Below are 11,801 nucleotides of genomic sequence, written 5' to 3'. Positions count from 1 at the left end.
CCGACTCCAACATTCACTTTCACGATCTTATGCCTTTAAGTTTGTTCTGCTCCGACCGCTGTTTCTATTGGGCACATGTCCCTTTCACACCAATGTTCATTTGTGCCTTGAAATCAGTCGACACATTTCGATGTGCGTGACCGCTCGACAGACAAACACGACGAAAGCAGGGCTGGTCTCTGGAAAGACAGCCGCCCGATTGTTCACGAAATTCACTTGGGTGATCTTATGATCCAGGGGATGGTAAGTGAAGAACTGGTTTTTGTTTTGCTGCTTGTTGGCTCTTTTCTCTAAACAGTTGAGTTGCGTGAGCGACGGGCAGCGCTGCAGAGCTGCGAATGGCGGTTGAAAGGTGCACATTTGGCAAGTTGGGGCGGTGCAGTAAGATCGGAAGTGTTCCGCCTTGATCTTAATAGTTCTGTTGAAACGTGCGATTGAATCGAGTAGAGGATAAATGTAAAGAGCGCCTGTGGGGAAAAAGGAGCGATTACAGGCCATGAGCGAAAGGTCTTTCAAATTCTCGTGGCGCAGGACGCTGTGTGCGGAAACGGCAGATTTTAAAGCGCGTGTGTTGGAACGTAAAGTGTGATCTTGTGTGTGAGAAGAGCACAAGAAAGTTGTGCTTGAATCTGCGCCCTTGAGGCAAGTTGCAGGTTGTCAGGAAAACTGCGATAATGAAAGTACAAAAATAAACCCAGAAACTGCTGGCAACACTCAGCAGGTCAGGTAGTATCTGTGGAGAGATACTCAAGTATTTATCCAATTCTCCTTTTAAAGTTACGATTGAATCGAGCTCCACCTTCCTTTAAGGCAGTGCGTTCCAGATCATAACAATTTGCTGTGTAAAAAAACCTCCTTATTTCCCTCTCGTTCTTTTGCCAATTATCTTAAATCTGCGTCCGTTGGTTGCCGACCCTCCCGCCAGTGGGTGAAGTTTCTCCTTATTGACTCGATCAAAACCCCTCTTAATTTTGAACACGTGGGTTACTTCTACCCTTAACCTTCATTGCTCGAAGCAGAACAATCCCAGGTTCTCGAGTCTCTCCACACAACTAAACCCCATCCCTGGTATAATTCTGGTAAATCTCCTCTCCATCCTCTCCAAGACCTTGACATCCTTAATAAGTTATAGTGCCCAGAATTGGACACAATACTTCAGATGAGGCCTGAACAATGATTTATAAACGTTTAACATAACTTCCTTGCTTTTGTGCTCTATTTCTCTATTATTAAGCCAAGGAACCGGATGCTGTTTTAACGGTTTCACCAGCTTGTGCTGCCACATTCAAAGATGTTGATGAAAACTGTCGAAACTTAACACTATACAAATGCATTAACACCCAAACAAGTAGTACAAGGAGAAACTTTATTGAACCCCAACTTGTATACAAGTGGAAGTGCACCTCAAACAATGGTTGAGGGTGCAACTTCGCCGAGTCAATGAATCAGTTCATGTTTCTACAATTCATGAGGCAACGCCCACCTGTTACAGAATATGGGCGTACACGTACATTCTTTATTGGCTCAGGTAGTTGGTCAATCAAGTAGTGAGCCAGCCGCCGAACATCCATAGACATCACGTAGGCCTGAGCAGATGTCAGCGATTTTCTTTCTCTCTGCATTCCTGTTCCTTGTTATCAGTAAGGCTGGAGCCAGTCTCAAGGCTTCATGGCCATTCATCAACTCTATTATTATTATATTCTGTCCTTCTCTCAAGGAAGGCCTGGCTGTGCGAGGCCTAATTATCAACATACCAAGGCTGAAACGCAATTACACAATTGTGCTTACTTTGTGTTTGTGGCTAATCCTATCATGTGAGTTAAGAAAGAGTTAATATGGTCAAGTATCCCGTCATGCACTTCCACAAAATTACCAGTAACACATTGGGTGAGAACGAATAACACAGCACAGGCCGGGATGGCGGAGAGAGACAGAGACACGTGTTGTGATCTGTAACTTTTTATAAACACTTCAGTTTATTTCACTCCGTGTGCAACACCGTGCGATCTCCCCTGGTGTGTCAGCTTTCAGTGTTTATACAGAGTGTAATATATTGAATTGTCTCTTGGATCAGAAGGAGTGGTAGACGGGGGTCTGTGTGCGGAGGGTTCGGGGGGTGAGCTCTGATTCCCGCCCTCTTCTGGATTGAAAGGAGAAAAGAATGAATGAGAGAGAAGCGATGTGGGAGAAGGGATGATGGAAGAATTTGTCCGTGAACTTAATTAAAGTGGCCAAAAATAAGATAATATTAAGATATCATCAGCAGAACATTAATACAAGCTGTAAAACGAAAGAAAAATACTGCAGATGATGGAAATCTGAAGTAAAAACGGAAAATGCTGGAAATACTCAGCAGGTCAGGCAGCATCTGTGGAGAGAGTTCTGATGAAATGTCATCAGCCTGAAAGGTTGTTTCTCTCTCCACAGATGCTGCCTGACCTGCTGAGTGTTTCCCGCATTTTCTGTTTTTATTATTAATATAACCTGAGCTCTCTCGAGCGTTCATTGGTCGATTCACTGATAAAGCTGGGAATTGAGGGGAAGCTGGTTCATGGCGAACCCCAGCTCTGAATCCCCCCGGCAGAGAGTTCAAGGAATGTTTAATATAAATGAGATTCACCGACAGTCTCAGAAAATCTCTCCTTGGTGGTCGGTCTCATTCTCCCGAAGTGAGGAATGAGCGGGAGGGGCAATTCCACCCGGGGTTATATTTTATTGCAAGAGGATGACCCAAAGTGCAATTTGATGTGGGGCCGAAATAGCTCAGTTGGGAGAGCGTTAGACTGAAGATCGAAAGGTCCCGGGTTTCGGCAGTTTTTGATAATGTTGTTTCTTCTTCTTTGGGCCGATTCTCGAACATTTATTTACACTGACATTTTTACCCGACACTGAACGGTTGGGGATGGAATCGAGAGACATCAAGGATGTCTGTATTTAGCTTTTATTTCTCTGTCTCCAACTGCCTTTCTCTCTGGTTTTTGTCTCTCTCGGTGCCCGATGAACATTTGATTTGATGCATTTGTCCTAAACTGATGCCTTTTCCTCATCTCAGGGCGGTCAGACACGCTCTGTCTGTCTGTTACTGCTTGTGACCATTAACGGGAACAGGCCGCGAGTTAAACATTTATCAGCAAACCGCCAGAGAGATAACACAGCGGGAATAAAACACATTGCCTCACATTGTTAGACACCGAGTGACACAGATTGTAATGTGTGTCAGTAAACAGACTCGGAAAACAGAGTCCTAGAAAGGAAAGAAATAGAGAGATAGAAAAGAGTCATAAAAAGAAAGAAAACCCTTTCTCCACCCCAACAACAACAACAACTTGCATTTATATCGCGCCTTTAACGGAGTAAAACGTCCCAAGGCGCTTCACAGGAGCGATTATCAAACAAAATGTGACACGGAGCCACATAAGGAGATATTGGGACAGGTGAGGTAGGTTTTAAGTGTCTTAAGGGAGGCGAGAGAGGTCGAGAGGCTGGGAGGTTCAGGGAGGGAAATCCAGAGCTTTGGGCCCAGACGGTTGAAGGCACGGCCGCCAATGGTGGAGCGATGAAAATCGTGGATGCGCAAGAGGCCTGAATTGGAGGAGCTCAGAGATCTCGGAGGGTTGTAGGGGTGGAGGAGGTTCCAGTGATAGGGAGGGGCGAGGTCATGGAGGGATTTGAACACGAGGATGAGAATTTAAAATTTGAGATGTTGGTGGACTGGGAGCCAATGTCGGTCAGCGAGCAGAGGGGTTCTCCTCCTGAACGGTGGTTTGAATATTTGGGGGCGGGGCTGTGATAAATATCTCGATTTAATATAATGATCCCACTTTTCAACTACCACCGAGTTATTACAATGCTGACCTGGAACAATCTAGGACATACCGCAAAACAAGACATAAAGATCAATGGTCACTTTAGCAAGGAGTTTAAAAGATTCTTCTAAGAAGGAGAAGGCTCAAGAAATGGACTGTGAACATTTCATGACGGCCTATTTATTTGTGTCCAGGGAGAGGGATGAGACACATGAAATGTTTCACACATTTCAAATCTCCGCGGTCAGAATGCCGATTGTTTATTGATCAGGAAGATGGCTGGTAATAATCTGAGACCCAGTGAAGAGGTGAGAACAGAGCAGCAGGGAATGATCCCAGAACAATAGGAGCCAGCAGCTCACCGTCTGGTCCCTGTGTCAGGGACAATACACAACACCTCAGCTCCAGACCAGGAACAGAGAGCTGCTGTTAACGTGGCCCAGCCCTCGCTAACTGCTGGAACTGTGGGATGGAAATCAGACTTTGGATCTTGGAGGCTGCTTTAGCGGCTCAGTGGCTCATCGAAAGAATGATTTCTATTAAAGAGCAGGGCTCTGCTCCATCACAGACTGATACTGTACAGTACATGGCAGAGTAAAGCTCCCTCTGCACTGTGTCATCAAACACTCCGGGGGCAGGTGCATCAAGGGTTCGATCAAGATTAAATCTCTCTCTACACTGTCACAGAGGATGTCGTTTGTGACTTTGACAAGGGCCGTTTCAGTACTGTGGCAAAAGTGGAAACCTGATTGGAGGGATTCAAACATGGTGTTGTGGGAAAGATGGACATGGATTTGGGAGGCGACAACACTTTGAAGAGGAAAGGGAGGTGGGAGATGGGGTGGTAGTTTGCAAGGACACAGGGGTCAAGGGTGGGTCTTTTATGAAGGAGGGTGATGATGGAAGATTTGATCGGGAGGGGGACCGTACCTGAGGAGAGGAGAACATTAACAATGTCAGCTGACATGGGGCCAGGAAGGGAGGTTGGGTGGTCAGCAGTTTGGTGGGAATAGGGTCGAGGGAGCAGGAGGTGGGTCTCATGGTCAAGAGAGCTCAGAGAGGGCATGAGGGGAGATCGGAGATTAACTTGGTGGGCTCGGGGAAGGGAGGGGAGCTGCAGAGGCAGCTGAATGAATGGTCTCAATCTTAGTCGCACCCCCCATGACTGTCTTTCAATTTACCTTAAATCTTTCTCTTCTGGTTATTAACCCTTCCATCACTGGAAACAATTTCTCCTTAAATACTCTGTCAATACCTTTCATAATTGTGAATACCTCCTTTGAATCGTCCGTTAACTTTCCGGTTGTAGTCTCAGTGCCCTTCTTGCTAGTTAGTTTTTCAGTTCCCATATGGTCTAGCGGTGAGGATTCCTGGTTTTCACCCAGGCGGCCCGGGTTCGACTCCCGGTGTGGGAATAGTGAACTTTTGGTCCCAACCTCCCAATTTGCCTGCAGTCCGGACTGTGGCTGCTCCTTCTGAATTCGCACCACAATCACACTGAGAAATGAGGCAAACCACAGCACTTGAAGGGACAGTGCACCAAAAACCCAGTCCCACAAGCTGAAGGGAAGCAAGCAACAATGTCCCGACAGGTCACTCAGCAGCTCATGGCCAAGTGTCTGACTGCAGTCCTTTTATTATTTACTGTAAAACCCGAGTCTGAGTGAAACACGCACAGAACAATCTGGAAACACTCAGCGGGTCGGGCCCCATCTGCGGAGAGAACGGACCAATTAACTGAGAGTCTCAATGAGACAAGGAAAGAGACACGGCCCCCTGTGAGAAACAAGGAACTTGCATTTGTATAGCACCTTTCACATCCTCAGGACATCCCAACGCACTTCACTAGAAGTTCAGTCACTATCGTTTTATAAGAGAACGTAGCAGCCAAGTTGTGTACAGCAAGATCCCACAAACAGTGATGAGATATTGAGCAGACCTCCTGTTTGTTGGGTGCTGATGGTTGGGGAAAGAATATTGGCCAGGACACTGGGAGAACTCCCTGCTCTTCACAAATTACCACTTAACACCTCATTCAAAGGACAGCACCTCTCACGATGCAGCTCCCTCTCAGCACGACACAGTCAGTCTGGATCATGTGTCCCAGTCCTGGAACGGGAGCTGGAACCCACACCCTTCTAAACACTAGCCTGACTCCCTGGGGTTACTCTCACCCTTGGCTAGTCATGAACCAGACTGTGCCATTCCCAGAGTAACTGATGACCACAGCCTCAGCCCTGGGTCCCGGTCTGCACCATAACCGCAGCCTGTTACCGCTCATAGAAAGTGGCGTGGGATTCCTGAGTTCATTCTGTGATGTGCATTGGGGGAGTGGGACTACATGGATTGATCTTGCATAGAGCCGGTAAGGACTCGATGGGCCAAATGGCCTCCTTCCGTGCTGTAACCTTTCTATGATTCTTTGATTCGATGTGGATGGAGAGGGATACAAGGATGTGATCAGAGATGGCCTTATCCATGATTGACACAATCGGGAGTAGAGAGGCCACGTGATTGCAAGGTCGAGGGGGCGGCCATGAATATGGGTCGGGGAGTTTCTATGCGGGGAGAGATTAAGGCAAGATAAAGAATCACATAATAGACTTGTTGGCAAAATTGAAGCCCATGGGATTAAACGGACAATGGCAGCGTGGATACAAAACTGGCTAAGGGGCAGAAAACAGAAAGTAGTGGTGAACGGTTGTTTTTCAGACTGGAGGCAAGTATACAGTGGTGTCCCCCAGGGCTCGGTATTAGGACCACTGCTCGTTTTGATATATACTAATGACCGGGACTTGGGTGTACAGGGTATAATTTCAAAGTTTGCAGATGGCACGAAACTCAGAAATGTAATAAACAATGTTGAGGATAGTAACAGACTTCAGGAGGACAGAGACAGACTGGTGAAATGGGCAGAAACATGGCAGATGAAATTTAATGCAGAGAATTGTGAAGTGATACATTTTGGTAGGAAGAATGAGGAGAGGTAATATAAACTAAATGGGACAATTTTAAATGGAGTGGGGGAATAGAGAGACCTGGGGGTGTAGTTACACAAATCTTTGAAGGTGGCAGGACAAGTTGAGAAGGCTGTTAAGAAAGCAAATGGGGCCCTTGGCTTTATTAATTGAGGCATAGAATACAAAAGCAAGGAATTGATACTAAACCTTGATAAAATACTGGTTAGACCTCAGCTGGAGTATTGTGTTCAATTCAGGACACCAAACTTTAGGAAGGATGTCAAGGCCTTAGAGAGGGTGCAGAAGAGATTTACGAGAATGGTGCCAGGAATGAGGGACTTCAGTTATGTGGAGAGACTGGAGAAACTGGGGCTGTTCTCCTGAGAGCACAGAACGTAAAGGGGAGATTTGATAGAGGTGTTCAAAATTGTGAAGGGTTTTCATAGAGTAAAGAAGGAGAAACTTTCCAGTTGTCGAAGGGCAGTTCCAACACGGGTTAGATAGAGAGCAAAGCTCCCTCGACACTGTCAAATCAAACACTCCCAGGGAGGGTACAACACGGGTTAGATATACAGTAATGCTTCCTCTACTGTGCAGTTTAGATCCCGCCTCAGATTTCAGATAAAAGGTTGGTTTCCTGGACACTCTGTTGGTGTCTCTCTGTATCTCTGCACCTCGTTACACCGCTCTCTACCTCCCTCTGCTGGTGTCTCTCTGTATCTCTGTACTCAGTTACACCGCACTCTACCTCCCTCTGCTGGTGTCTCTCTGTATCTCTGTACTCAGTTACACCGCTCTCTACCTCCCTCTGCTGGTGTCTCTCTGTATCTCTGTGCTCAGTTACACCGCTCTCTACCTCCCTCTGCTGGTGTCTCTCTGTATCTCTGTACTCAGTTACACCGCTCTCTACCTCCCTCTGCTGGTGTCTCTCTGTATCTCTGTGCTCAGTTACACCGCTCTCTACCTCCCTCTGCTGGTGTCTCTCTGTATCTCTGTACTCAGTTACACCGCTCTCTACCTCCCTCTGCTGGTGTCTCTCTGTATCTCTGTGCTCAGTTACACCGCTCTCTACCTCCCTCTGCTGGTGTCTCTCTGTATCTCTGTACTCAGTTACACCGCTCTCTACCTCCCTCTGCTGGTGTCTCTCTGTATCTCTGTACTCAGTTACACCGCTCTCTACCTCCCTCTGCTGGTGTCTCTCTGTATCTCTGTACTCAGTTACACTGCTCTCTACCTCCCTCTGCTGGTGTCTCACTGTATCTCTGTACTCAGTTACACCGCTCTCTACCTCCCTCTGCTGGTGTCTCTTTGTATCTGTGAACTCAGTTACACCGCTCACGATCTCCATCTTTTTTTCTTTTCTTTTTTTTCCTTTCTTTCGAATGAAACTTATGAAATAGGACAATGGAAGTGATTGAATGAAAGGAGGATTCTAAAGACATTGAGCTTTTTTTCTGAAAGACATCCAATCGTATCACAACAGCGACTCATTGAATTGGAGTCAGGTGACTGCAGGTTGCGTATATAAGGTGCTGGTTGGTGGGTAAAGTGATCGTTGAGTTGTTTGGTATCATGGGGGATTTTGTAGTGGGAGGTTTGTTCTCGGTGCTGGTGTTAGTTGGAGCGGTTTGTTGCTCTGATATTTGGCAACAGTTTAGAGGGCAGAGATTTCCATGGAGAAGAGTAAAACCCACACCTGTCCCTCCCTTTGGTTCCCATTTCAGTGTGTCTGAGGGGAGAAGTCTGTCCCCACTGCAGACTGTGATGGTGCAGTGTGGAGAGCAGAACCTGCTGGTGAGGGTAGACATGGATTTATTTAGAACCAGGCACCTGATTAAAGCTGCTGACCTGACCCTGGGGACAGCAGGTTGTCGGCCAACTGGGATCTCCTCTCAGAACCACACTGTCTTCTTTGACTATGGGCTCCATGAATGTGGTAGCAGATTGCAGGTAATGTGATTCCTCAACTCTTGCTCCAATTTCACTGTGTGGATTACTGCCCACTCTGAGCTCATTAACATCAGGTGAAATTCCAGCCACTGAGGAGATCCCTGAATGAAATCAGTGTATAAATTCTTGCCCACTGTTAAATATCACCCTGTGTGAAACTACTTTCTTTATATTGACATGTTAATCTTAGCTTTATATTTAAAAAGAACTTCAACTTGTCACTGAGGGACTGCATCTTTCTTGAATGGGTCATTACCACTCTCTAACTCTGAGATTCAATTCTATTGACCTTGAACCTTCACCTACATTTCTCCAAACCACTGTTCTTTTGTGCCTCAATTGGTTTATCTTTTCTGTTCCTTCCTATGGATATTCTGGCCTGTTGCCTCAACTTGTGGTCAATGAATGTTCAGTGTGGAAGTTCCTGTTGAGACTGCTCTTAAATGATGAAACAAGTGGAATAATAATTGTATCCCAATGTATTAAAGGGGAACTCTACTTTTGGTTATTACACCTGCCAATCCCCTTGTTTTAATGGACACAGATGAGGTTTAAAAGTGATGTGTTTTGTGCTCCATATCAGGGGTAACTTGAAGCCCCTTAAGGTGAAAGCTCTATTCTATATGGGAAAGAATGCTCATCAAATCTGGCAGTGCCAATCATTTCAGGGTTTCTGACTACAGGCCTGAAGTCCCCTGTAATAGAAGGTGGACTGAGTCGAGTAACAGAGGCTGCTCCAGGCAACTTCCACCAATGGTGGAGCTGCTTCAATCATGTGTGATTGAGGAACAACTGAAACTCCTCAAACTGCTGCTTAACAGGGCAGGAAAATGACCAGAAATAGCTTTTGTCCAATGAGACCAGCTCTTCATTCCTTAACCTGATGTCTTTCAGATGGCTGGAGATTTCCTGGTCTACACCACCCACCTGAACCACACCCCAAATGCTCGTGGATCTGTCATTGTGAGAACTAATGGAGCCATCATTCCCATTGAGTGCCACTATTTTAGGTAAGAATCTTTCCTCTGTGGCAAATAAGGTCTACAGCAGGTGCAGTTCTATGAAGTTGTCCTGAAATTATCTACTGTCCATCCAGGAAGGGCAATGTGAGCAGTGACCCTATCAAGCCCACCTGGATCCCATTCAGCTCGACCAAGTCTGGAGAAGGGCTTCTGTCATTCTCACTGCGTCTTATGAACGGTATGTGATGGGTGGATGGCGAGTGCTTTTCTGTCGTTTCTCACTGGGAGTTACACCCACTGTCTCCAACCCTTGTCCTCTTGTACTTCAGATGACTGGCTTACAGAGCGCACCTCGACTGTCTACTACCTGGGTGACCTCATTCACATTGAGGCCTCTGTTTCAATGACCAACCACATGCCCTTGAAGCTCTACATTGACAGCTGTGCAGCTACATTGAGCCCAGACAAGGATTCCACCCCAAGATACAACATCATTGACTACCATGGGTAAGGAGCTCTCTGCTTTCTCCAGCTGGTTATGTCTCAATAGGTTCACTTTATTCACTTTGTCCCTTTTTTAATCTTTCTTCAGTTGCCTCCTGGACAGCAAAGCTGAGGACTCCTTTTCAACCTTTGTGTTGCCAAGAGGTGAACGTGAGCTGGACAAACTCCAGTTTGACCTGGATGCGTTCCGCTTCTTTGGAGATGACCGTTCCTTGGTAAGAGGAAGCCAAACATTGGGTTCCCCATGTTGGGAGGAGGTCACTAAATAACAACTTGTATTGAATGTGTCCCTCAGATTTTCGTCACCTGAAAGTTGCTGCAGTGGATCAGAGAGATTCAATGAACAAAGCTTGTACTTTCCAGAATATGTAAGTTCCCTCTCTCGCTCAGGGATGTGTTGTATTAAAGGGTGATGGACAACCTGGTTGATAAACTGATTCTCTGGTTTAGCTGGACCCCATTAGAAGAATCTACCAATGATGTGTGTGCCTGTTGTCATCTGGGCAGCTGTAGTGCCAGGAGGGAATTCCGACTTGATTCCAGAGGAAGGAGGGATCTTGCATCTGGACCTGGGAGGACATTGATCCCCTCTATGTTGGAGGTCACCCTTTACCCTCTCTAACTGGAATGTTTGATATTGCAGAGAGTGATGCTGAATTGAAGTGGGAGGGTGAGGCCTCACTTGGACCCCTGATCATTCTGGATCCTGATGTGACAGAGCTGGCAACTGAGTCCCTCAATGAGGTTGAGCAAAGGATGCAGGAGATGTCTCCGGGTGGTGAGTTGGTTGACTGCTAGTTTCCATTTTCTCCTCAGTATTTCCTTCACTAACCATTGGTTTCTTGTTGCTTTTTAGGTGTGGAGACTGAGGTGGTCCTGATCCTGGCCCTGACTGTGACCGCTGTCTCTCTGATCTCTGCTTCTTTGATCGCCTTGTTCCTGTACAGGAAACACAAGCAAACCCAGTTCAACTAGTTATCAAATGACCAATAAAGCAGTGACTACTTGTATCTTCTAATGGCTGGTTGCTCATTTTTCATTATCTGGTTCCAATCAGCATGCAACGAGTGCTCAATTCTGTTAGTAACACTCCGCACTCCTCCACAGTTCCTCCTGTTAGTGAAATGGGTTTTAATGGGTCCATGTAAGTAGTGGCAGAATGGCTGGTAATAGTGTATCCAGGCCCTGTCCAGGGATGGCTGCAGCAATGGGTGAAGGCTTGCCAGGCCCTCATTGTGCAGGTCAATGAACTCTGAAGGGACAGTGGGACTGGCCTGGTGTACTGGTGCCGGCTGGTTGACGGCCCAATCATTCCCTTGGTGTCCCGTGGCCATTGATCGCTCGAATCCAAAACGGGCTCCAAACTCCAGTTAAACTTCCCCTTTTGGAGCTAATTGTCCAAACACCAATAGGATTGAAAGTCAGTGGACTTGGAACTCTCCTCCAAGATTGAATATCTCTGCCCCTGGTGTAAAATTCTTGTTTAGTGGGGGTGGGGCTCCAGGTAGATTTCAAATGTTCAGTGTAATGGTTAATGTACACGGGGGGCAATGTTGTGCCCAGTGGGTACAGGCACAGTGAGAATGTGAGGGACGGGGAGCCCAGCGGTTGTGATTTAA

The 11,801-nt window shown here is 46.5% G+C and overlaps 1 non-coding gene across 1 annotated transcript; it reads left to right on the top strand.

Moving 5' to 3' along the window:
* Positions 1–5,149: 5,149 nt before the first annotated feature.
* trnae-uuc (transfer RNA glutamic acid (anticodon UUC)) lies at positions 5,150–5,221 on the top strand. The gene has a single exon. It is a non-coding gene; the product is annotated as a tRNA-Glu (tRNA).
* The last annotated feature ends 6,580 nt before the right edge of the window (positions 5,222–11,801 follow it).

The sequence above is a fragment of the Heptranchias perlo genome, chromosome 35, assembly GCF_035084215.1.
Source record: "Heptranchias perlo isolate sHepPer1 chromosome 35, sHepPer1.hap1, whole genome shotgun sequence".
NCBI lineage: Eukaryota > Metazoa > Chordata > Chondrichthyes > Hexanchiformes > Hexanchidae > Heptranchias > Heptranchias perlo.
This window is presented reverse-complemented; position numbering and strand designations above follow the sequence as displayed.